Source organism: Crinia signifera, chromosome 4 (assembly GCF_055691185.1).
Source record: "Crinia signifera chromosome 4, ASM5569118v1, whole genome shotgun sequence".
NCBI lineage: Eukaryota > Metazoa > Chordata > Amphibia > Anura > Myobatrachidae > Crinia > Crinia signifera.
This window is the reverse complement of record NC_139220.1, coordinates 288,713,480-288,739,074: the sequence shown is the minus strand read 5'-3', so window position 1 is coordinate 288,739,074 and position 25,595 is coordinate 288,713,480. Positions and strand designations below refer to the sequence as shown.

Sequence of the window (25,595 nt, the reverse complement as noted above, 5' to 3'; positions counted from 1 at the left end):
TTGGCATACAGGGCTGTGAGGAACAATGTCCAGGTTGCTGTGTACAGGAAGGATTAAATTACTTCTTGGTAAGGAATGCGATTTTGTAGCGGAGACCTGTGAATTGTTAATTTAAACAAGGTCATAGCTGTTACTGTTTTTTATGGAAATATCTGCAGTCTTTATAAATAACCTTTGTGATATGGGGTTAAGGAAATGTAGAATAAATGTGGCAGACTATTGAGATGATACATTTTGTTATAGGAATTCATAAAAAAGTAAGCAGGTTGTTTAAGCCCATGTGGTGTGTTGCCTATATAACTATTGCTAGCAAAACAACAAACCCTTCCCTAATACAGCTTGTTGGCTACTGATCTCCTTTAGCATGGGGAACACTAGTAGGACCTGCGAGAGGGCCCCAGATGCCTTTTTATGCCTGCATGGTCAGAGGAATACTTAAGTGGCCTACACATGTAGCGATATGAGCGTTCTGGGCGATGCTAGATCACTCACTACTCAGCGATTGTGCTGCTGAGCGATCTGCCAGTGTTCTCTGAGGACCCTGATCTCAGCGATTTTTAAGTAAATTTATCCAGCCTATTAATTCCCCGGGCAATAGCGACGCGCAGGGCCGTGCATCGCTATTACAATTTCCCTACACACAAAGCAATATAGGAGTATTTTTCTAGTGATATCACTTGGAAAATGCCTGGGAATTGCTACATGTGTAGTACCCTCAACCCTTTCAGGTCCAATGTATAGTCAGGTCAACAGCCCTAGCGCTAGTAGCAGATCCAATGGTGAGCCACTCTTAAATAAGAACATTAACATCGTTCAACATTCAATGTAGACCATTTTTGTAATAAAAAAAATATATATATACAATGTATTTAAACCAGCCTGTTTGGACTGCAAAATTTTTTTTTGCAAAGTGTAAAGCTTGGATATCTCAGGACAGTAATTACAGGTGTGTTTTAGAAAAGGAGGCCGAGGGTGACAATGGACATGCTCTCTGCATGCTTTTGAAGCATGTCACTTGTAAATGAACACATTGCAACCATCTAGAGGGATTGTTTGTTACTGCTGTAACATGTCTGGCCTGCCGTTTCTTGGTCCTTTTACAAGCTGGCCTGTTTCCTGACTAGCAGAAGGTGCTATCTTGCTGAATGGGAGATACTATAGAGCGGCTGAGTGTTAGCGCTCAGGGGGTCTGCTAGCACAAGAACGCATGTCAATGTGTGAGGCAAGCTGGTGTGTGAAATGTCTTTACAAGGGTTACCATCTGCAGCGCGCAGAACACCACGGTCCCCAGCAGGAGCGCACCACGGTCCCCAGCAGGAGCGCACCAGATACCTACAACGCAATGTACTTTCTTCCACTTTTCAGTTATTATAAAATGGAAAACAAATGTTTCTCATTTCTGCAGTTACTTCCTCTATGGAAGCTGCTGAAAGGGATTTTACAGGTTTTTTTTTTTATTATTTTTTTTTTTTTTTAAGGCTTTAGTAATGAGTAACCTAATATAACTCTTGTGACTACTTCCATGCTTAAATTGTGATAAATCACATTACCCATAAGCTATTGCAGTGCAGAATGTCGTCAGTTGCTGAGTTAATATAAGATAGTGATACGTTCATTCCAAGGCTGGTATGCTCACTGCACCTGTGTCCAGTCACTGCTGCCTTTGTTCAGGTATGCTGCTCTTCCGGTACGGTTTCTGTGGCTAATGATATACTTCCCCCAATTATAACTCCTACTTATTAAACAAACACTTACGGTCTGTTGTAGCAGCATTGCCGCCCTAGGCATTGTTCTGCTTTACATGGACTCCTGTTGAAGCAAAATAACCCTCTACCATCCACGGGTTACTGCTTCACCTGATCCCGGCATACCTGGTCAACATAAGTTTATTCAAGAGTTTGTTCTCGAAAGTACAGTTTTTCCCAATGTCTGCGAGAGTAATGGGATAGCGATATGGTAAGTTTGTACATTGACTAGGTGCACAACTAAGTTACCCCTGATTTTTGCCACAGCTTGGCCTTCTTTAGAGGGTGATTCCTCCACTCTTAGGGGATGGGATTAGTCGGGTCCTAGCCAAAAAACCGCTGTTCTATCTAAAGCTTCCTGGGTTTGGCTTCAGTGGGATACATTTTCTAACTATAAAGAGGCTATTAGCCAGATCAACCAATCAAATGCTTTCATTTTCTAGGATGCAATAGATAAATCATAGACTCAATCTGATTGGTTGATATGGGCAACATCACCTCTTTTTGTTTTTCAGAAGTAAAATGACCCCTACAAGTCTGGCTGATGGGGACTAAGATAAGGGAGAGTGCACACTGAGATCTGAATGTATTGACTTCATTAGATGACCAGGGTAAAGTTACTGCTTTGGTTAAAGGCTGGCCCTAATTCTAAAGGTGCATATGCACAGAACGATGTTGAAAATGATCAGACATTGTTATCGATGGTATCAAATCGTTTATAATGGGTACACCTAAAACTATATGAAACACTTCTCAAAAGATTGGTCTGTGATCTTCATGCAGGCATGGAAGATCATAGACCAGTCTTACCGATCTAGCGGGAATGTCCACATCTTGCTTCAAATCTATCCGAGTGTATGCACCTTAAGTGTCCACCATCTTATAAATGTTGAAAAAACCTTATATATTACTATAAATAACACCTATCTGTTTTAATGTAATATCTTGGAGAACATGTTTTCAGTTACTGAGGGCATGATATGCTACGTACTTTACTGCGATTGAAAATATCTCCGTTACGAAATACCTAGGTTGAACTCGAGGATGGACGCGAGTCTTTATTCAGCCTTATCTACTATGTAACTATATCTAGTTACCCACCTCTGCCAGGCCGTGCCATCCAATCAGATCCGTATTTGCACAGGGAGAATGGGGCCTTTTACAGGGTGTTTTTGCTGCAGTTTCATTTATTAAAAGTTTCTCATATAGCGCTTCATATTCCGTTGCACTTTACTAAAGGAGAAAGTGATACTGGGTATTTACAGACAGTCAAAGGGTATGTGGGCCCTGCTCGCAAGCTTACAATCTATAGGACTTTCATGTGGATTTTCTTTCCCTGATGATTGTTTGCTTGCATCATTACATTGCTTACATTAGTATCTGAGAATATTTAATGCTGCATCTTTCAATTGAAAATTAAATTTAACAGCATTATAAAATAATGGAAAAACGGTACTTGTTTCCTAGCACGGCGCCACCGATTTTAATTGTATGAAATCGGGTCGCAAAAATAGGGTCGATTGCATCGCATGCAACCAAATCACATACGATGCGATCGACCCGATTTTTACATTGGCCCCAATGTTAAATGCCCCCCAGACCCCATTTTTCATTGTATGCCCCCCACTCCCCCATTGTTAACGCCTCGCCATAATCAACGTCAACTGAAGCGTGGCGAGCGGCGGCGGTACGCGTCCTCCGACCTTTTCATACCCCCCACTATCCACATCGGCGTGGAGTTGATTTTATATAGTCTGGCGAGCGGACTCGCATTACTTCAGACGTATTACGTGTGCACTCGCCACACTATATAAAATCAACTCCACGCCGACGTGGATAGTGGGGGTATGAAAAGGTCGGAGGACGCGTACCGCCGCCCCTCGCGGGCTCGCCACGCTTCGGGTTGGCGTTGATCGTGGCGTTGTGTTAACAATGGGGGGGGGGCATTTGACATAATTAACCATCAGGGTGGATTTACAATTAAAAATCGGGTCTCAAAAATTGATTTTCAAAGTGCGTTAAAAAACGTCTTTAAAGTCCGAAAATCGGGTCGGTCGGGTCCCATTGCATACCTTAAGTTAAGGTATGCGATGGGACCTGACGGGCGCCGTGCTAGGAAACAAGTACCGGAAAAACCTGGATGTACAGTTTGTTTAACTATACTGACTACAAATTCTGCCACACAATTATGGTTGAGTTTACTGATGATACAAAATGCAGTGAGACTATTATGGGTGTTTCTCCCTTGAGCGGTAGGGTTACTCTAACACCCTAGTGCAGGCATTCCCAACCATGGTCCTCAAGGCACACCAACAGTGCAGGTTTTCTAGTTATCCAGGCTTGAGCACAGGTGACTTAATTAGTATCTGAGGGATTCTGATTAAACCATCTGTGCTGAAGCCTGGATATCACTAAAACCTGCACTGTTGGTGTGCCTTGAGGACCGTGGTTGGGAATGCCTGCCCTAGATGTGCTCTATGGTATACGGAATGAAGGTAAACAGTCAATAGGTTCCCATGGGCTTTGTTCATGATTTTTAGGGATAGGGTTCGTGAGCAGACTTATGGCCCCCATACACTAAGCCCAAAGTATTACATGTAGCCTCGCATCTGATACCTCAGTAACTACTCCCTGGCTAGGAAGTTGGAGAGAACCCTGGACCCAAACCACAAATAATTATAAATGTACTTAGTTTTGCATTTACAGTCTGTACCTGTTAGCATGTTTTAGACCAGTAAGCTTTGGGCAGTGATGTCCCACACTTTCCTTGATTTCAGGGCATGCTTCTCACTGCCCTGTATGTGAACCGAGGCGGTGTCTCACTTGGTCTTTGGGGGAAATATATTAAAGGTGCCCCTACACGTTGTGATTATCGCATGCATTTTGAACTTTTAAGCGTGTAACTGCGAGTGTGATATTGTATAGCACAAAAAGTATGTGCAGGCAGTACTTTCTTCGTCGGGGTCCATGGGTCCCACAGGGGACATCGGGGTTGTAGGCGGATTCAGGGTCTGTGGCACCAATCAGCAAAGCTTCTTAAAGTTTCCCAGAATGCCCGGGCCCTCTCGCCTCCAGGCTGAGCCTGTCAGTTTTTTGTTGGTGCCAGCAGGAAGCTGTCGCACCTTTATATCAGCAGGGATTACCTCTCTGAGGTAATCCCATTTGAAGCTATTTTGTATTTATTTCTTCTATTTACACAAGCCGCACCTGCTGTCAATCACTGATGGCGGTGCAGGTAGCCACATCACTCCCACCGTGGCTGGAACTCCCCCATGACTCCGTCAAGAGGGGCATTCGGGGGAATGCCTAACACCACCGAATCTCCCCCAGGCAGCGGGCCTGATCTCCGGGAGCAGGTAAGGCCCTCTATGCTGTGCTGTGGGAGACAGCCACAGCAGCTGGAGTGGACACTGCTCCATGACACCAGGGCCCTCCACTAGACCACCGGGGCCAGAACGCAGGCTGGATCTATTAAGATCCATTTTAATGGGGCTCGCTTTGCCCCGGTGGGGGAAGACCAGCATAGGGGAGGTGGCGCTTAGCCTGCAGCACCTCCCCAAGCTTTGGGCACCAATCTCCACGCAGATCTGCCGCCCATTTAGCTGTACAACTCTGCTGCCTTTCTCAGACCAGCAGCCATCTTTACACGAGGCCAGAGTGTGGGTACAGTCCTCCCCTGTGAAACCATTTTCACAGACATCCTCATCCCCCTTACTCCATAGAGGTTAAGCGGTTGAATAGGGTGCTTTAGCATTTATTGGCTTTACCAGCTAATAGCAAAGTGCTTGTGTATGTGACTGTATAGTGCTAGATCTTTTACTCTCATTCTCTGTCCATAACCTTGTAACTGCCCACTGTATTTCTCACTCTTCTGAGGAAGATTCAGAGGTTTTACCCTCTCAGGTCACATACATTCAGTGATATCACTCTAGGTTTTCCTCTGAAGTTATAGCTATTGTGCACTGTAAACTCCCCCTTGGGTTATTGTATCATGTCCAAATGGGGGCGCAATTAGACCGAGTCTCCCAAGCTCTTGTCTTGCCAGGCTTGTGCTGCAGGCTTATCTGAGCAGGATGTCATCCAGGAGGGCTGTGTGTTAATTGCTTTATCCCTTCTGGCCAGCTCTCTGCCACGGTGGTTTCCCAACAACCTCCTTGGGCAGCTTTTCAGTAGTTATTAGGCATCCTAGTGGATCGCCTTCCTCCCCCCATTGCACCCCCTATAGTCCAGTCCCCTCTACCTTGGGTGGATGCCCTGTCGACCACGGTGCAGACCTTGCAACAGACTATGGTAGCCATGCAAAAGCTGCTGCCTAATGCTGTACAACCTACTAGGCCACTATTAACCACTTGCTCAGGGTAGCACAGGATGACAGATGGGGATGATAACGATAATGCTGATGATGACATTAATAATGACGATGACCAGGATGATGATCCTATTCTTACAGAAGACAACAATCCTGCTTCACAAGCAGAGACTGCCGATATGGCAGCTCTCATTGATGCAATTCGTTTGATATTGTCAGACTCCGAGGAGCCTGAACCAACTGCTAAAACCAGAGATGTTTTTAAAAAGCAGAAAGTGATCAAGGCCCAATTCCCTCACTCTGACCATTTAGTAGAGATCAGGAGGGATCAATGGGAAGACTTAGGGAAAAAGTCCACTATTCCTAGGAAGCTATTGTCCAGGTATCCCCTACCTCCTGAGGATTGTAAACCATGGGAGATCCCCCCCCCCCCCCCTTGGTAGATTCTCATGTGACCAGGTAAGTTAAACCTTCAGTACTACAGGCCACTTCAGGATCTGCCTTAAAAGATCCTACAGACAGGCGCTTGGAACACTCCCTAAGGGCCATATTCTCATTCGCTGGGGCGGTCCAGAGACCTTCCATAGCAGCGACCTGGGCGGCTAAAGCCATTTTATCTTGGGTACAGGTCCCAGAAGACAAACTTACCCCAGATGTCTCTGAGGATGCCAAACTATGTGTGCATCACATTAAACAAGTGGAACTTTACATTATGGAGGCTATGTCAGATACGGGTATCTTAGCTGCTAGGGCATCTGCCAGCTCCGTTCAGGGCCGTCGCATCATTTGGTTAAGACCATAGAAAGCGGACCTGGAATCCAAGAAGACCTTGGAACTTTTGCCTTTTAAAGGAGAAAACTTATTTGGGGAGGAGCTTAACAAAATTGTGGCATCTCTGGCGGCAGCTAAGACTGCGTGTCTGCCCACTGCTCTACCACAAAAAGCCAAGACCTCTTCCTTTCGGTCCTTTCATCCCCAGGGTAAAGCCCGGGGTCAAGTCTACCCTAGAACCGCTCCTGCCAGTAAGGCAAAGCCCAGGCAGGCCTGGGGAGCTAGACAGGCCCCTGCCAAGCCAGATAAACCTGCGTGACGGGACTGGCCTCCTGCAGGGGGACCCCCAAGTGGGAGGTAGACTTTTCCACTTTGCCCACCAATGGCTATCCACAACAAAAGATGCCTGGGTAAGAGAAGTTGTGTCACGGGGCTCCTCCATCTCGTTCAAAAGACTCCCCCATGCAAGTTATTTTTTTTGCACAGGCCTGCCCCACAATTTTCAGAACAATTACTAAACATCTTGAATTGCCTGCTACGGTCTCAAGTCATTATCCCAGTCCCTCAGCACCAGAGGGGGCTCGGTTATTACTCGACTCTGTTCCTGGTTCCAAAACCAAACGGAACTTACAGGCCAATTCTCAACCTGAAGTCACTCAACAAAGTGGTGAAGGATTCAAAGTTTCGGATGGAAACTTTAACCCCTTCCCGACATTTGACGTATATATACGTCATGGCCGGGATGTACTTCCCGACACATGACGTATATATACGTCATGGCTTTAAACTGTCCCCGCGTCTATAGACGCGGGGACAGAGGGACGATGTCTGCTGTCCCTGACAGCAGACATGTCCCTGCATGCCCAGGGGGGGCTGCGATGCCGCCCCCCCCGTCGGCGGTCGCTGTGATTGGCTGTTCAGTGTGAACAGCCATTCACAGCGTTTTCCTGTGTTACCGGCGAATCAGACACTCGGTAACACAGGTGTCAATCACCGCCGGTCGTCAGGGGGCATGAGGGGGTCATCGGTGACGACGACACCTCACCCCACCTGCCCCCAAGGCTGTGATTGGTCCGTGGGACCCACGGACCAATCACAGCCAAGGCGCGTGATTTAAACTAACGGTGACTGCACTGCAGACGCCATTCCGGTCTGGAATTGCGTGGAGAGCGGTCATTGTGCCAATCTGTCGTGATACATACCTGATCCTTGCCTGAAACTTACCTGATCACCGCTGGTAGCGTGCTGCCAGCAGCTGGATACTTCCTGGATCTTGTGACTTCTGTGTGTGCTGCTGCAGCAGTGTCATAGAGTCACAGATCGTGAGAGATAGTGACAGAGAGTGATAGAGAGTGCTATATTTTGTGTCTGCTGCACCCCCTTTTGTGCTGATCACTATATCTGAGGTGATCAGCAACTTTTTGGGGGTGCAGAGGTTTTTTTTTTATATATATACCTGTCAGTTGCAGCAAAGGTTGTGCTGCCTGTGCAACTGACTGCTGCCCCCCCCTGCTGCCCCCCCTTTTGTGCTGATTGTGCTGATTAATTAACTGATCAGCAACTTTTTGGGGGTCCAGGTTTTTTTTTTTATATATATATACCTGTCAGTTGCACCAAAGGTTGTGCTGCGTGTGCAACTGACTGCTGCCCCCCCTTTTGTGCTGGTCAGTTTTAATTAATTAATCAGCAACTTTTTGGGGGTCCAGGTTTTTTTTTTATATATATATATATATATATATATATATATATATGGAACAGGCGTGGACCCCTGCGCTCGGTGTGTGTCAGATAAATAACCAGAACAAAATTCCCCAATAAATAATAATGAGGGAAAAAATGAGCACCAAAGTCAATGTGTCGACCTGCAGCTGCTTCTCTCTATATGATGTAGTCTCTGGAATCCACAGAGAGATGGAGATCTAGAAGGAGGCAGAGAGAAGGCGCTTCATGGTGCAGTATTGCAAGTAAATGATTTTATTGGACAATAAAAATCCTGGTACAGGTCAAAGTGAACTCGTACCATAAATAAAAGCACTGTGGGCTGGATACCACAAGGTTTAAAAGTAGCCAAAGGCTAGACTGCTCACGCTTAGGTGCTGGAACGTGGAACCACCGAAATCACCGCTATGCTGGTTTGCAGGGAGGCGTGTAGGGGTCACATGATTTTATTGGACAATAAAAATCCTGGTACAGGTCAAAGTGAACTCGTACCATAAATAAAAGCACTGTGGGCTGGATACCACAAGGTTTAAAAGTAGCCAAAGGCTAGACTGCTCACGCTTAGGTGCTGGAACGTGGAACCACCGAAATCACCGCTATGCTGGTTTGCAGGGAGGCGTGTAGGGGTCACCAGGGTCCAGACATCAGCTGTGAGGTGCAGTAGGAGCGTCGTAGGCCACGCCCTCGCTCCTACTGCACCTCACAGCTGATGTCTGGACCCTGGTATCCAGCCCACAGTGCTTTTATTTATGGTACGAGTTCACTTTGACCTGTACCAGGATTTTTATTGTCCAATAAAATCATTTACTTGCAATACTGCACCATGAAGCGCCTTCTCTCTGCCTCCTTCTATATATATATATATATATATATATATATACCCTGTCAGGTTGTGTGTCTGCTGCCCCTCACTGCTAATCAGTGGTGCATCACTGATCTGCAGTTTTTTTTTTTTTTTGGAGAGTGCAGTGGGGTTTTGTTTTTACACCCACGTTGCTTGTGTGGGTGTCCTTTGGCCGCTGAGCGCTGATCAGTGACGTACAATCACTGAACAGCATTTTTGGCACAGGGTTGATATCATTTTTTTTTCTGCAGTTTTTTTAAATTGTTTTTTTTTTTTGGAGAGTGCTGTGGAAATTTTTTTTAAATTGTTTTTACACCCACGTTGCTTTTGTGGGTGTCCTGTGGCCGCTGATCAGTGACGTACAATCACTGAACAGCATTTTTGGCACAGGTTGATATCATTTTTTTTTCTGCATTTTTTTTTTTATTGTTTTTTTTTTTTTTTTTTTACACCCACATTGTTTTTGTGGGTGTCCTGTTGCCTTTGAGCGCTGTTCAGTGACGGACGTTACTGACCAACATCTGTGCTCAATTTTTGGCGCAGGACCTTTTTTTTTTTTTTTTAACCCCTTCAATTTTTTTTTTTTTTTATTGGGATCAAATTCCTGTATAAAGTATTTTTTTTTTCTGCACTACATACACACTACACACTACATACCCCCCGTGTTGAAATAAAGTGTTGTCATCCCAAATGTCATCCCAAATGTCATCCCAGTCATCCAGAAGAATGTATTCAGCGGAGGAGGCATATGCCATGCTTGCCTCTGACTCTGACACAGCCAGTGATGCAAGCGGGGAATTTGAAGGATTCGCCTTAAGCTCCTCTTCCTCCTCTGCTGATGAGGGACCCCCTCAAAGACGCCCCCGTAGAGCAGCTGAGACCCCCCCCCCCCAAATGATTGATCCCGTATGGACCCCACCACCAGACAATTTTGAGCCCCAGGTTCCTGAGTTTTTGGCCATCCCAGGAATCCAATTTGATTCAGCAGGTCTCAGAGAAATTGACTTTTTCAAATTATTTTTCTCTAATGATTTTATAAATTTAATGGTGGACCAAAGTAAGTTATATGCCCAGCAGTTTATTGCTCAAAACCCCACGTCATCATTTGCTAGGTGGACCCCTGTAGATGCAGTAGAGATGATGACGTTTTGGGGTCTGGTGTTACATATGGGCATAGTAAAAAAGCCAGAAATTAGGCAATATTGGAGTACAGATGTTCTGTACAGCACCCCATTTTACCGTATGGCCATGACTCGGACTCGTTTTGAGATAATCCTTAAATTTTTACATTACACTGATAATACACTGTGCCCACCCAGAGATGATCCCACCTTTGACCGGCTATTCAAAGTCAGGCCGGTCATTGATCATTTCAGTGCCAAATTTGCAGAGATGTACATCCCTGAAAAATGTATTTGTATTGACGAGTCCCTTATACATTTTAAAGGAAGGGTTAAATTCCGCCAGTACCTTCCCAGTAAGAGGGCAAGGTATGGCATAAAAATGTATAAGCTGTGTGAAAGGTTAGGGTATATGAAGGGAAGGATTCAAGAATTGAACCGCCAGAATGCCCCCCCTCCCTCGTAGGTGTTAGTGGAAAAATTGTCTGGGATTTAGTGCACCCCTTCCTGGATAAAGGTTATCACCTCTATGTGGATAACTTTTACACTAGCATCCCCCTGTTTAAGGCCCTTGGTTCAAGAGGTACAGCAGCTTGCGGTACTGTGCGTAAGAACCAAAGAGGCCTCCCAAAAACGCACATTGCCCAAGTAATGAGAAGGGGTGAAAGCAGGGGAATATGCACCGAAAATATGTTGTTGGTCAAATATAAGGACAAGAGGGATGTCCTTATACTGACAACAATTCATGGAGACAGTACCACCTCCATCCCTGTACGAGGTACCAGTACCCACACCTCAAAACCTAATTGTATCCTAGATTACAATAGGTACATGGGCAGAGTGGATCTTTCAGATCAGGTACTGAAGCCGTACAGTGCCCTGCGGAAAACAAAAATCTGGTACAAGAAGCTGGCCGTGTATATCATCCAGATGGCACTGTATAACGCTTACGTGCTATTCCGTTCTACCAGCCAGAGGGGGACATTTATGCACTTTCAAGAGGAAGTCATAAAGGGCCTAATATTTGGGAACCAGCAGGCAGAGGGCCCCAGTACTTCTAGTACTGGCCCCCGTATTGTACCAGGGCAGCATTTTCCTAACGAAATCCCCTCCACTGCAAGAAAGGGCAGGACACAAAAAAGGTGCAAAGTTTGCTATAAAAAGGGAATAAGAAAGGAAACTATTTTCCACTGTGAAACTTGCCCCGACAAACCCGGTCTATGTATAAAGGAGTGTTTTAAAATATACCGCACATCTATGGATTATTAGGTTCATCATTTCACCGTGCTTCGGGGGTCTTGCTAATGCCACATAGCACCCACCATTCATTCCACCAGAATCTGAGCTGCAAAATCCAAATATCACTCCTTCCCTTCTGAGTCCTGCCACTTTTTGGTCACACATGAGGCATTGCCGTACTCGGGAGAAATTGGGGCACAGATTTTGGGGTGCTTTTTCTCCTTCATACCTTCTGAAAATGAAAAATTTTGAGCCAGAACTGCATTTTTGTGTAAAACAATGTAATTTTTCATTTTCACTGCCCAGTTGTATCAAAATTGGTGAAACCCCTGGGGGTTTGAAATGTACACTATACCCCTAGATGAATTCCCTGAGGGATGTAGTTTGCAAAATGGGGTCACTTGTGGGGGGCTTCCACTGTATTGGTGCTTTGGGGGTCTTGCTAATGCGACATAGCACCCACCAACATTCCACCAGAATCTGTGCTGCAAAATCCAAAAATCACTCCTTCCCTTCTGAGTCCTGCCATGCACCCAAATGGTATTTTTTGGTCACATGTGAGGCATTGCCGTACTCGGGAGAAATTGGGGCACAGATTTTGGGGGGCTTTTTCTCCTTCATACCTTCTGAAAATGAAAAATTTTAAAAATGTAATTTTTCATTTTCACTGCCCAGTTGTATCAAAATTGGTGAAACCCCTGGGGGTTTGAAATGTACACTATACCCCTAGATGAATTCCCTGAGGGGTGTAGTTTGCAAAATGGGGTCACTTGTGGGGGGGTTCCACTGTATTGGTGCTTGGGGGGTCTTGCTAATGCGACATAGCACCCACCAACATTCCACCAGTATCTGAGCTGCAAAATCCAAAAATCACTCCTTCACTTCTGAGTCCTGCCATGCACCCAAATGGTATTTTTTGGTCACATGTGAGGCATTGCCGTACTCGGGAGAAATTGGGGCACAGATTTTGGGGTGCTTTGTCTCCTTCATTCCTTGTGAAAATGAAAATTTTTGAAATGGCATCATTTATGGGGGTGTCTCACATACAAGTCCCTCAAAGTCACATCAGAACTGAACTGGTCCCTAAAAAAATCAGTGTTTGAAATTTTCTTGAAAATTTGAGAATTTGCTATTCATATTGTAAGCCTCCTAGTGTCCAAAAAAATTAAAAGGAAGTTGAAATAATGATGGAAACATAAAGTAGACATATGGTCTATGTTAGTTATTAACTATTTTGAGTGGTATGATTATTTGTCTCACAAGCAGAAAATTTAACATTTTGCAAATTGCTAAATTTTCCATTTTTTTACGACATTTTGGTATTTTTCACAAAAAAACACAGACTGTATCGACCCAAATTTACCACTAATTTGAAGTACAATGTGTCACGAGAAAACAATCTCAAAATCACTGGGATAAGTAAAAGCAAAAAAAAGTTATCCCCACTTAAGTGATACATGTCAGATTTGAGGGCTCTGTCAGGAAGGCAAAAACTGGCTGTGTCAGGAAGGGGTTAAGGACAATAATCCTAGCTCTGAAGTCGGGGAATTACATGTCTACCTGGACATTTCGGGACGCTTACCTGCATGTCCCAATTCTACCAGCACACCAAAAATATCTAAGGTTTGCTATTCAAAATCGCCATTTTCAATTCCAGACTCTTCCATTCGGTCTAGCCACCGCTCCCAGGATTTTCACAAAAATCATGGCGGTTATGGCATAACACCTTCACCACCTGGGAATCCGTGTTTTCCCATACCTGGGCGACTTACTTTTAGTAGCCAAATCCCAGGAAGTTCTGTTATCTCATCTACAGATAACAATCCTGATACTCCAACAACACGATTGGCTCCTCAGTTGGGAGAGATCATCACTCATCCCGTCTCAGCAAATGCTGCATTTTGGTGCACCCCTGGAATCTCAGTCCTTGAGGATGTCTCTTCCCAGGGACAAGTGCTCTTCTTTGCAACACCGACTCCATTTTGTTTTTTTTGCAGAGCCCCAGAATCTTTATCCACTTGGCAATGAAGATCCTGGGCCTGATGGTATCAACCTTCGATATGGTGGAGTCGGCGCAGTTCCAAGCATGTCCCCTGCAATGCCTCATTCTGCTGAAATGGGACGGACAACCTCACCACATCAGGTCCACGTTTCTCATGTTGACACAGGAGGTGCGAACTTCCCTTCAATGGTGGCTGCAAACAGACCATCTGACTCAGGGTCGTCCATTTTAGTTTACAGAGTGGACGATTTTCACTACCGACGCCAGCCTTCGAGGCTGGGGGGCGGTAGTAGAATCCCGATCCTTGCAAGGCATGTGGGCCATACCGGAAATCCGCCTTTCCATCAACGTGCTGGAGCTTCGGGCAGTTTACAACGCCCTGATCCGTTCACAGCACCTGGACAACAATAAAGTTGTGAACAGTCACAGTGTAGTATATAGGGATACCTCAGGATCAAATTTATGGAGGGCACCTGACACGGACTGTTCACATCTTTATTGTTGTCCAGGTGCTGTAAGTATTATGTAAGAGTACTTGGGCATATGTTCTATCTGTCCTCTTCCTTCTCCGCTTCCTGCTTATGACTGGTTACCAAAACTGACAGGCTCAGCCTGGAGTCGGGGTTATAGGGGAGAGGGCCCAGGCATTCTGGGAAACTTTAAGAAGCTTTGCTGATTGGTGACACGGACCCTGGATCCGCCTACAACCCGATGTCCCTTGTGGTTCCCATGGACCTCGAAGAAAGAAAGTTAACCTAAGGTAGGTCTACCAGCTTTAAAACCTTGTATGGTGGGTTTTTTCTTGGCCAGAAAAACCTAACAGGGCAGGTTTGTCCTTCCCCAGAAATACCTCTCAAGCTGCACCTGAGCTGCTGGTCTCCTGCAGAAGCCCCTACTCCCCTGGGGCTGCTGCTGGCTTCAGCTGTTCACAGCCACTTGAAAACACTCGGACATTCATGTGTATGGCTGCCCTAACTCCCGAGGGGTCCCCAAACTAGCCTGAGCGGGACTGGTGCGTATGGCGATGGGGGGCAGCGGAGCCCCGGCGATCCGGAGTATGATCGCCGAGGTGGAAAGGAGGGACTGGGAGGTGTGCATGCAGACGGTGGTGCACAGCTGGGGTCACCACTGGCGCATACCTACAAGTCAGTGGTATGGCCAGAAATTTTCCGGGAGAGCCCGCTCCTGCTGCGCAGCTCAGTACGGAAAAAGGCCGGGCATACTACCAAAGTGGTTAAAATGCAACTGATTTTTGTTGTTGAATTCAAACATTGGATACAGAAGCCATGTGTTCATACAAGTCCCTTTAAGAAAGTGAAAGATGACCAGAACATATTATCTCCTGCTTTTGCATCTGTGTGAAACAAGTTACCACCCCCCCCCCCCCCAAACGGCGGCTCCCTGTCAATCAAGTTGCAAGGGGCTTGCAAAATCTTTATCACTGGTTTTTGTTTGACCTTGAGCATGAGCGCTACGGTCCTTATGCATGAAATAATCATTTGATCATCGAACGACTTGTGCATTCGCACATCCATAAGTTTCCACTCCGCCTGTGTACATTATACTACTCTGCCCATAACTATGGGTCTGATACAAACCTGATTGTTGCTGTGGGAATTTGCAGAGGACTGCGCTCAGATAGTAGCTGCCCAGACAGATCGAAATCCCGCCCTGTGGAAGTCTGTGAGTGACTTGCAGCTGGATCACTGATCTGCCAATCAATTCGCAACTCACCATCAAATAATTTCCCCAGTCTGTTCAAGTGTGCGTAATTCTGATCCTTTCACAACTCTGTGACAAAATCAGGCTGATAGAGGCCAGAGTCGCCGTCATAGACCCTCCCTGACGCTCTCAGAAAGGGACAGGTTATCACCCCAAACCCTGGCTTCCTGTCAGTCAAGTTGTGAAGGGATTGCCGTAAAAGTTATCGCTGGTTTTTGGCGCTGTTTGGCCTTGTGCATGCATGCTACCATAAGTATGCATGTGCAGTTTGATAATCAAACAGCTTGCAAATTTGCACAACAACAATCAAGTCTAAATAATGTTGTTACACGCTCTTGATGCCTGAACAAAATAAAAACACTAATAAGGTGTCTTCCATTTCTACTACATCCGCTACTAATGATAATCCAATCATTTAAAACTGCGGTGGGGAACCTCCGGCCCGCGGGCCGTATAAGGCCCGGAGCCAGTCTTTGTGGCCTGCCCACCCTCCTGACCCCTGTATAGTAAGTCAAGTACAGGGGAAATCTCGCGAGAGCTACCGACCTCTCGCGAGATTAGTACCTGTGGACAGGACCACACACAGAATACCAGATCTGCATCTGGGGAACCACATTTATAGCAAGCAGCGTTCTGTGCATCACCTATAAGAAATTTTAACCTCAGGGTGAAATAGGATTGATGCTATATTTTTAGTGCATTTCAGCATATGAAATTGAAACCAGTTGTAAAATAGCTTCTGGTGCCCATAATGCCCCTTACACATTACGCCACACACCGTAATGCCACTGCCTGTCCCTGACTGGCATCACACTGCTTGTCCATGCAGCAGTGGCTCAATTATTCTCTGTGCTCACGCAGACCCCACTAGCACTGGCTCCCCAAGCCACCATGGAGTCTGCAGCCTTGTTCCGACACTGGGTGTCCCCATGAAAACCAATTCTCTATGCAGTGGCGTAGCGCCAATTTTTGCGCCCCCCTCCCCCTAAATTTAACCCTGCGTCCCCCTGTCTTATATTACCTGTCCCGGCCATCACGCTGTGTTCGCCGGCCGGGAGCCGCAGATCTACTAGCAGACCAGCACTCCTCCTGGCTCCCTATGACAAAATATCCATCTCAAAATGGCCGCCCCCTACAGCAGACCATTTTTAAGGATGCTAGAGAAGGCTGCCTCTTCCTCCTCTAGCATCTTAATAAACTGTCTGCTCTAAGGGCGCGGCCATTTTGTGAATGACATTTTGTCATATGGAGCCAGGAGGAGCGCCGGACTAGTAAATCTGTGGCTCCCGGCCGGTGGACACAGAGTGACAGCCGGGACAGGTACCCTGCAGGTAGTGGCAGTGTAACAATAGCCCCGCAGACCCCGGCGCCCACACTTACTTGGCGCCTCCCCGCCACCACAGGGTCTGCAGTACTATTGTTACGCCACTGTCTCTATGTAAATAAAGACGTGCACGAGGATTGTGAGTAACTGGGAACTTAGACCATGACAGCACAGTAGTTGTGGTCTACTTAGATTTTGCTAAGGCCATTGATACAGTGCCTCACACTAGGTTGATCGACAAATTTTGGGAGCCGGGTCTAGGAAATGAAATTGGCTGGAGAATACGGGAGCAGAGAGTAGTAGTATATGGAACATTTACAAATTGGGCTAAAGTTTTAAGTTGTGTACCTCAATGTTCTCTGTTGGGGTCACTTTTTTTCATATATTTATTAATGACCTAGTGAGCAATGTGTCTATTTTGCAGATGATACTAAACTGTGTAAGACTTAAATAAACTGGAGGATTGGGCAGCAGAATGGAAGATGAGGTTTAACCCCTTGAGTGGTGGGTTTTCCTGGGGCATGACAAACCTACCAGGGCAGCTTTGTCTTGCCCCAGTAATACTCACCACTGAAGCTGCAGCCGGCGATACTGTGCAACATCCCCTGCTCCCCTGGGCCTGCTGCTGCCGGTCTTCGCTCTGGGAAGTTCTGGGGTGCATAATATCAAGGAGCAACAGTGAAAGCCATTAAGTTATAAGCATGCATAAAAGGGCAAAGAGGCAAGGTACAGGGGTGCTTCAAGAGAGGAGGCCCATGTGCAGCCTCTTTCGGCCAGGCCGACAACTCTCTCAACTAGCGCAGTAGAGTCTAAGCATTAGAGCACTCAGACTCTTTCGCATGCACAGACCTCTGAAAAAATTGCCTCCGCAGGACTCCAGAGGGTTGGGGAGACATGAGGGTGAGGGGCTATGAGACACAGGAAGGGGTATGAAGTTTGGGAGAAAGGAGGGTGAGGATGTATGAAGTTGGGGAGACAGGAGGGTGAGGTCTGGAAGACCTGAGGATGAGAGAGTATAAGGTAGGTAGGTATAAGGAAGACCTGAGGATGAGTCTGGGAAGACACGGGATGTGAATTAGGCTGGGAAGACCTGAGGATGAGAGAGTATAAGGTTAGGAGACATGAGGATGAGTCTGGGAAGACACGGGATGAGAATTAGGCTGGGAAGACAGGAGGGTGAGGTCTGGAAGACCTGAGGATGAGAGAGTATAAGGTTAGGGAGACATGAGGATGAGTCTGGGAAGACACGGGATGAGAATTAGGCTGGGAAGACAGGAGGGTGAGGCAGGGGTATGGAGCTGGGAAGACAGGAGGGAACATAAGCTTAAGAGACAGGAGGGAGAGGGGACATGAGGTTGGGGAGACACAGGGGTGGAAGAATGAGGCTGGGAAGACATGTGGGTGAGGGGTGAGACTGAGGAAACATGAGGATGAGGGAGTATGAAATTGGGGAGACATGAGGGTGAGGGGTTATGAGGCTGAGGAGACACAGGGGGTGAGACTGGAGAGACATGAGGTTGGGAAGACATGAGTGAGAGAGAACATGAGGCTTGGGAGACATGAGGGAGAAGGGGGTATGAGGTAGAGATGGCCACATCCCCCCTCAATGGTTGCTATCGATGGCTATAAATCATTCTACCACTGACCAGTATGCGCATAAGAATGGGGTGGGCCACTGCTTCACTGTGGGCGGCCTGCCCCGCCGGGAGGTGCCAACATATGCAGAGGAAACTTTAACTAGATATCAGTCTAGTTAAAGTTTCTTCTGCACATGCATGCACCTTCTGGTGGGGAGGGCCGACCGCAGCGATGCCGCTGGATACAGAGATACTGCGCTTCCGGCCGCTGTGCAGCAGGTTGGTAGGGTCAGTAGGTGGGTGCAGCAGGCTGGGAGGGTTGGTTGGTGCCGCAGGGTGAGTGGGTGCAGCAGGGTGGGATGGTTGGTGGGTGCAGCAGGGTGGGTGGGTTAGTGCAGCAGGGTGGGTGGGTGCAGCAGGGTGGGCGGGTTGGTGCCGCAGGGTGGGTGGGTGCAGCAGGGTGGGACGCTTGGTGGGTGGGTGCAGCAGGGTGGGTGGGTGTGTGCTTGCAGCAGGATGGGTGGGTGGCTGCTTGCAGCAGGGTGGGTAAGTTTGTGCAGCAGAGTGGGTGGGTGGTTGCAGCAGGGTGGGTGGGTGGGTTTGTGCAGCATTTGGGTTTGTGCAGCAGGGTGGGTGGGTGGCTGCTTGCAGCAGGGTGGGTGGGTTTGTGCAGCTGGGTGGGTGGGTGTTTGGTTGCAGCAGGGTGGGTGGGTGTTTGGTTGCAGCAGGGTGGGTGGGTTTGTGCAGCAGGGTGGGTGGGTGCGCGGGTGATGCAGGGTGGATGCAGCAGGGTGGGACGGTTGGTGGGTGGGTGCAGCAGGGTGGGTGGGTGTGTGCTTGCAGCAGGATGGGTGGGTGGCTGCTTGCAGCAGGGTGGGTAAGTTTGTGCAGCAGAGTGGGTGGGTGGTTGCAGCAGGGTGAGTGGGTGGGTGGGTTTGTGCAGCATTTGGGTTTGTGCAGCAGGGTGGGTGGGTGGCTGCTTGCAACAGGGTGGGTGGGTTTGTGCAGCTGGGTGGGTGGGTGTTTGGTTGCAGCAGGGTGGGTGGGTGTTTGGTTGCAGCAGGGTGGGTGGGTTTGTGCAGCAGGGTGGGTGGGTGCGCGGGTGATGCAGGGTGGATGCAGCAGGGTGGGAGGGTGCACCTTACCTCACCCCTCCCCCTGCTGTGCTGCGCTGCTTCGCGTCCACCCCTCCCTCCCCTCCTCCTGGCTCCCCGCTCCCCGCTGTGTCCGGGAGAGAGACGCGCACTGCTGCTATGTAAAATTCATATCTCCCGCTGGACCGCTAGCCAATAGGCGCTCGCGGTCCAGCAGCCACCAGTTGATTGGCTTTTGGACTGCAAGTGCCCATTGGCTAGCGGTCCAGCGTGCGGGAGACGTGTTGTGAATTTTACATAGCCGCCGCAGCAGCAGCACGTCTCTCGCGGGGGAGCGGGCAGGGCAACGGCGGAGGCGGGCGAGCGAGCTGGCGGTGCCGGCACAGCTCCGGCGCCAGGCTAGCTTCCTGCGCCCGGAGCGTGTGCTCCGCCGGCTCCGGGCTCGCTACGCCTCTGTTGGGGAGACAGGAGGGTGAGGTCTGGAAGACCTGAGGATGAGAGAGTATAAGGTTAGGGAGACATGAGGATGAGTCTGGGAAGACACGGGATGAGAATTAGGCTGGGAAGACAGGAGGGTGAGGCAGGGGTATGGAGCTGGGAAGACAGGAGGGAACATAAGCTTAAGAGACAGGAGGGAGAGGGGACATGAGGTTGGGGAGACACAGGGGTGGAAGAATGAGGCTGGGAAGACATGTGGGTGAGGGGTGAGACTTAGGAAACATGAGGATGAGGGAGTATGAAATTGGGGAGACATGAGGGTGAGGGGTTATGAGGCTGAGGAGACACAGGGGGGTGAGACTGGAGAGACATGAGGTTGGGAAGACATGAGTGAGAGAGAACATGAGGCTTGGGAGACAGGAGGGAGAAGGGGGTATGAGGTAGAGATGGCCACATCCCCCCTCAATGGTTGCTATCGATGGCTATAAATCATTCTACCACTGACCAGTATGCGCATAAGAATGGGGTGGGCCACTGCTTCACTGTGGGCGGCCTGCCCCGCCGGGAGGTGCCAACATATGCAGAGGAAACTTTAACTAGATATCAGTCTAGTTAAAGTTTCTTCTGCACATGCATGCACCTTCTGGTGGGGAGGGCCGACCGCAGCGATGCCGCTGGATACAGAGATACTGCGCACGCAGTGCGCACACCCCCGGATGATACTATTGATGGCATAAAACAATATAAACATCAAGCACTAGGTCCTAACCATCAATGTTGTGGGAACATCGATAGTCGATGGCCATCTCTAGTATGAGGTTGGGGAGACACAGTGGAGGGTGTATGAGGCTGGGAGACAGGAGTCAGAGGGAATATTTGCCTTAGGAGATGAGGTTGGGGAGACACGGGGGGGTTGGGTGGGTATGAGTTTGGAAAGGCAGGAGTGTTAAGGGGTATGAGCAGGGGTTAAAGTGAGGGGGAACGGGGTGGAACTGAGTTCCACCGCCTCTAATGGTGAGGCGGAACATTTTAACCTCCACTTTTGCCCCGCACAGTAATTCTTACAGGAAAGCATTCTAGTTTTCAGGGGGATGCCAAATACCCTACCACTGGCCCTGTCTCTGCCTAATCGGGGGAGGGGATGGGGTGTAAATAGGTGGCATAAAGAAATTAGTTCCCCCACCTCTGCATGACCACTTTATGCCCTGGGTATGAACTGGGAAGACAGGAGTGAGATTGAATATGAGACCTGAGACTGAGGAGATATGAGGGTGAGGGCAAGGCCGGCGCCACCACTAGGCAGCCTTAGGCATTTGCCTAGGGCGCCGGTCGCTGGAGGGCGGCAGTTTGGAGCTGGTCCGCGCCGCATCACCCAGCAAGCTGCCCCATCCATGGGGAGCATTGCGTCGCTGCGACCCGCACCACCCGCCAAGCTCCCCCCCCTGGAAAGAGTCACGGCGCCGGACACCCCACCTCTCCTCCCGTCCCTGGGCAGAGTTGCGGGCATCGCACGGCAAGCCCCCCCGCCCACCCTAGAATGTCACAGCGCCGCCCCCCCTCCTCTCGGTCACGGCGCAATGCGCCGCATCACTGGACCCGGCAGCGTGGCCCCCCTGGAGCGGGTGTTTGAGCACCGGGGCGCCCCCCCCCCCTCCCCGCCTGGGGCGCTTCGGTGCCTAGCACCGGCCCTGGGTGAGGGAGTATGAGGTGGGGAGACACTCCTGCATTAATCTATTGTGTCAGTACTGCGCCCCCAGGACCCAGCGCTCCAGGCTGCAGCCTGATCAGCCTATGTTTCACTATAATCAATGTTTTTGTTTTGATGGTAGTGATTTTACCATTCAATGGTGGCATTCTGAGGTTTGCGGCCATCGAATGGTAAACATTGGATGGCGTTTGACTCCCGCCTCCCAGCCACACTTCAGTGCTTTTGCACAAGCGTAGCTGCGCAATTTCTAGCAAAATATTTTGATGCTATGTTCACTAACCATCACATCGACAGATTCGATGGCAAAAGCCCAGTCATTATTCGATGGTGGGCTTAGGAAACAGGAGGGAGAGGGGACATGAGGCTGAGGGAGTATGAGGTTGGGGAGACACAGGAGTAGGGGTGTGAGATTGGACAGACAGGACTCAGGGTGAAGGGACATGAGGCCGTATACAGGGGGGGGGGGGGGGTTCAGCTACGTGCTGAACAGGATAAGGCAAAGGACGGTGCACACTGCAGTTTGTATGATGGTGACAGCGCTAAACGTAAACTGCAGATTTGCTTTAAAAGGCGGGGCTGAAATGTTGCTATAAATAGAGTACTGACGTTGGCAGCCAATCAATTACACATTCTAACGTCCCGCCTTTTCGCTGTCACTCTAGCCGTTTTCAACCAATAGTAAGATGCGGAAGGTGGGGACGTATGATTCCCACGCCCTTCCATTGGCCTCTGCCCGTCGTGACGTCTCCTTTGCCGTCTCCTGGGTGACAGGAGAGGAGGAGGCGGGGTCATCCAAGCGGTCGGCCGGAAAGAGGCGTCACCTGTGGTGGGAAAGAGGACGTTGCTGATTGGCTCTTCTCAACGACAGCTGGGAGGGGTTTCGGCAAGGATTGGCGACGTCGACTGCATGACGCCAGGTGAGGCGTGGCCAGCAGGTGAGCAGCCGGGGTCCTAGAGGTATCGCAGAGGAGGAGGGAGAAGGCTCCGCGGCCTGCGGGTCCCAGAGGTGACGGGAGAGGCTGTGTGCGGGCTCCGGAGGTGTCAGAGCGGACGGAGGAGACCCCACGGTACGGGCGGTGAGGGGAGGCCTAGCGGGAATGGAGGCGGCCTGGGCAGGGCAGCGCCAGTACGGTGCTGTATAGGAGGGTGAGGCCTGTCCGTGCTGCCGGGGGTTGTATGCTATCCCACGGGCGGGTGGCAGGAGGGAGAGCGGCCTGTTTGCGGACGGCATGCAGGGATTATCGCGGGGTGATCCGGCCCGTTATACGGATGCTAATGGTCACCAATGGCAGCTCTACCAGCTTATCACAGCCGTCATGGTGGCGGCCGGGGGCTCAGGGCTGAGCTGGGGCCCATGTACATGTCTGACTGCCAGCGGGTGGGGGGAGGTGTGGTACTGTATGTCATGTGTAGCTGTCATATCATTTTACTATATGTGCTGTGTATATATAGATATATGGCCCCCATTCTAATGTGTTCAATCATGTATATGGTTCTCACCAAAGTCCATCCGTATAGCGTTTGACTTTGGTGAGGTATAATGGCACAACTATAGTGTGTTACATAGCCATCGCTGCAGTGTGTTACTGTGTGTGATGTATGTAGCTGTCACTGCAGTGTGATGTTTATAGTGAATATGTTGCCATATGTGGTGCATATGGCCCTCACTATAGTGTACTACTGTATGTGATGTACATGTCCCTATCCACTAATGCTTTGGGATGTCTGTCCATAATTTCAGTGTGTTGTAGCCATCACTATAGTTTATTATTATTTTGTGATGTATATGCTCATTGCTGTGGCATTTTACTTTATAATGTATATAGCCATAACATTAGTGTTAAATGAGTATAAATGTATGTAGCTGTCACTGTAGTGTTACTGTATGTGATGTATATGGCCGCACTATATCCATGTTACCGAATGTCAGGTATATAATGTATTACAGTATGTGATTTAGAAGTGCCTAACTATAGTGTGTTACATGGCCAACACTGCATTGTGTTGCTGTGTAATATACATAGCTGTACTATAGTGTTTTGCTGTGTAATGTAGATGCCACTCACTATAGCAAGCTACTGTACGTGACATGAATAGTTGTGTGTTGCTGCATGTGACGTATAGTACATTATAGTTTAATTTAGTGTTTATAGTGTTACTATATGTGATGTGCTTTGCAGAAACTAAGGCGAGTGTACATGACTTATAGTACAGTCTCTCTAGTGTATGTGTTGTACATGTAATGACCCCTGTTACTGTATGTCATGTTCATTGTCAAAGCTGCTGTGTTCCTGTCTACACTTTAGTGGCCTGTGTTGCTGTATAGATGGTTCCTCATTCACATACATAAACCATCAGGTTTTCAAGCAAAACCAAAGGTTTATGTACAGTCCGATATTGGGGGAGTTGCACAATCTCTGGATCTGCTTAGCGCCTGTGGAGAAGTCCTGTTACGACGCACAGTCCCTCCTTAGCTGCAGCACGATTGCTGTAGTGTTTGCGGAGCAGGGTCGGTTACCAGGACTGCCCTTGTTTTGGAGGCTTGTCGAACCCAGGGTCTGCGTTGTTTGACAGAGACATCAGGCAGAGGAGTTCTAACAGCCAGTCTGCGTAAAGGCCCCATAGCTCTATTAGATCAGAGGTTCCCAAACCTGGTACTTAAGTCACCCCAACAGTCCAGGTTTTAAGCTTATCCATGCTTGACCACAGGTGACTTAATTAGTATCTCAGTTAAAAAATCTGTGCTGAGCCATGGATATACCTAAATCCTGGACCGTTGTTCTGGGTACACACCTAAAGATTTATTTGTTAAACTTCTCTGCTGGGAACAAAAATCTAATGTTTCAGAGCATATGAGAATCGAACATTTGCTCCCAAACACTGTAAAACAGACATTGGTCATTATGCAAAGTGATTTAACAATTTTATCTGTTTTCATCTCATTTTTCAGTATCGTGAAGCGAATGGTTGATTGTCACATGCTCCCATACTGTACATTGCCAAATTTGTGTTCACACCACACATATTGGACAGATATATCTTTGTGTGTGTATCCAGCTTTGGAGTTTCATGAAGACCCCTGATTTAGATGATTCCCTGATCTTGCTGGAAGTGCTGATTGGTGGCCATCGATGATCGGGGAAATTGACCATGTTAAAATTGCCTGATTCAGTGTTCACTGTAGCACCCTGCACCTAATCTGTGTGGAGGTCAGATTGTAATTTTGAAGGGCAAATGTGATGTAAATGTTAGTGTACTGGTATAATGTAATTGGTGGAGGATAAGATTCAAAGAGCTGCAGTGTCCGCATGCATTAAGGTTGCATTTAGGATTTATTCGCAGAGTGAGGGACAGGAAGGGAACATCTGGGGAGTTGTTGTTTTGTACTAAATCGCAGCTGCGAGGGCATTGGCGTTTGGGATGTATATCCTATAGTGCTTTTCAGTTGTTTGTGCCTCAGGCGCCCAATATTTCTGTTCGTACCCTCCTTAATTTTAGGCATTGAGTAATTTACATGGATTTAGCCACTTTGTGTCCAACCCAGTGCATGGCATTCACCATAACTAGTGGCCCAGTGGCACAAACAACCACTTAGGCGGAAGCTTTGGGTGCCGCTACCACAACGCGCTGCACCAACTCCTCTTGCACATCTGACAAACATGACACAGTAATAAAGATTTCCAGAGCCTTGCGGTGAAATCTAGGAGCCAGGGACCCAAATATAACCCAGAGAAATCACCTCCAGCTATTCGGTGCCAGTAATAACTTTGTTGGTGCTGTGGGACCTTGAGTTGGCCAGCACTGATGTATATGCTGCATACATTGCACATAATCTAATGAGCTATGTTACTGTTTGATCTGTATTTTTACACTTGGCATAAGGTGTATGTGTTTTTTTTATTTTATTTATTATTATTTCTTATTATGCATATTGGAAACTCATGTTAAATTTTGTAAATAGAAGCACCTGCTTAACCGGTTT

The 25,595-nt window shown here is 48.2% G+C and overlaps 1 protein-coding gene across 2 annotated transcripts in view; it reads left to right on the top strand.

The window, feature by feature from the left end:
* The first annotated feature begins 22,445 nt into the window (after positions 1–22,445).
* Positions 22,446–25,595, top strand: part of LOC146075590 (cAMP-dependent protein kinase catalytic subunit alpha) — a 45,141-nt gene continuing 41,991 nt past the window's right edge. Inside the window, exon 1 of one of the 2 annotated variants that reach the window (XM_083184972.1) lies at positions 22,446–22,548. The gene's annotated coding sequence lies outside the window, so the exon portion shown is untranslated. Of the gene's footprint in view, positions 22,681–25,595 lie in introns of both variants that reach the window. The other variant, XM_083184971.1, reaches the window with a different exon arrangement.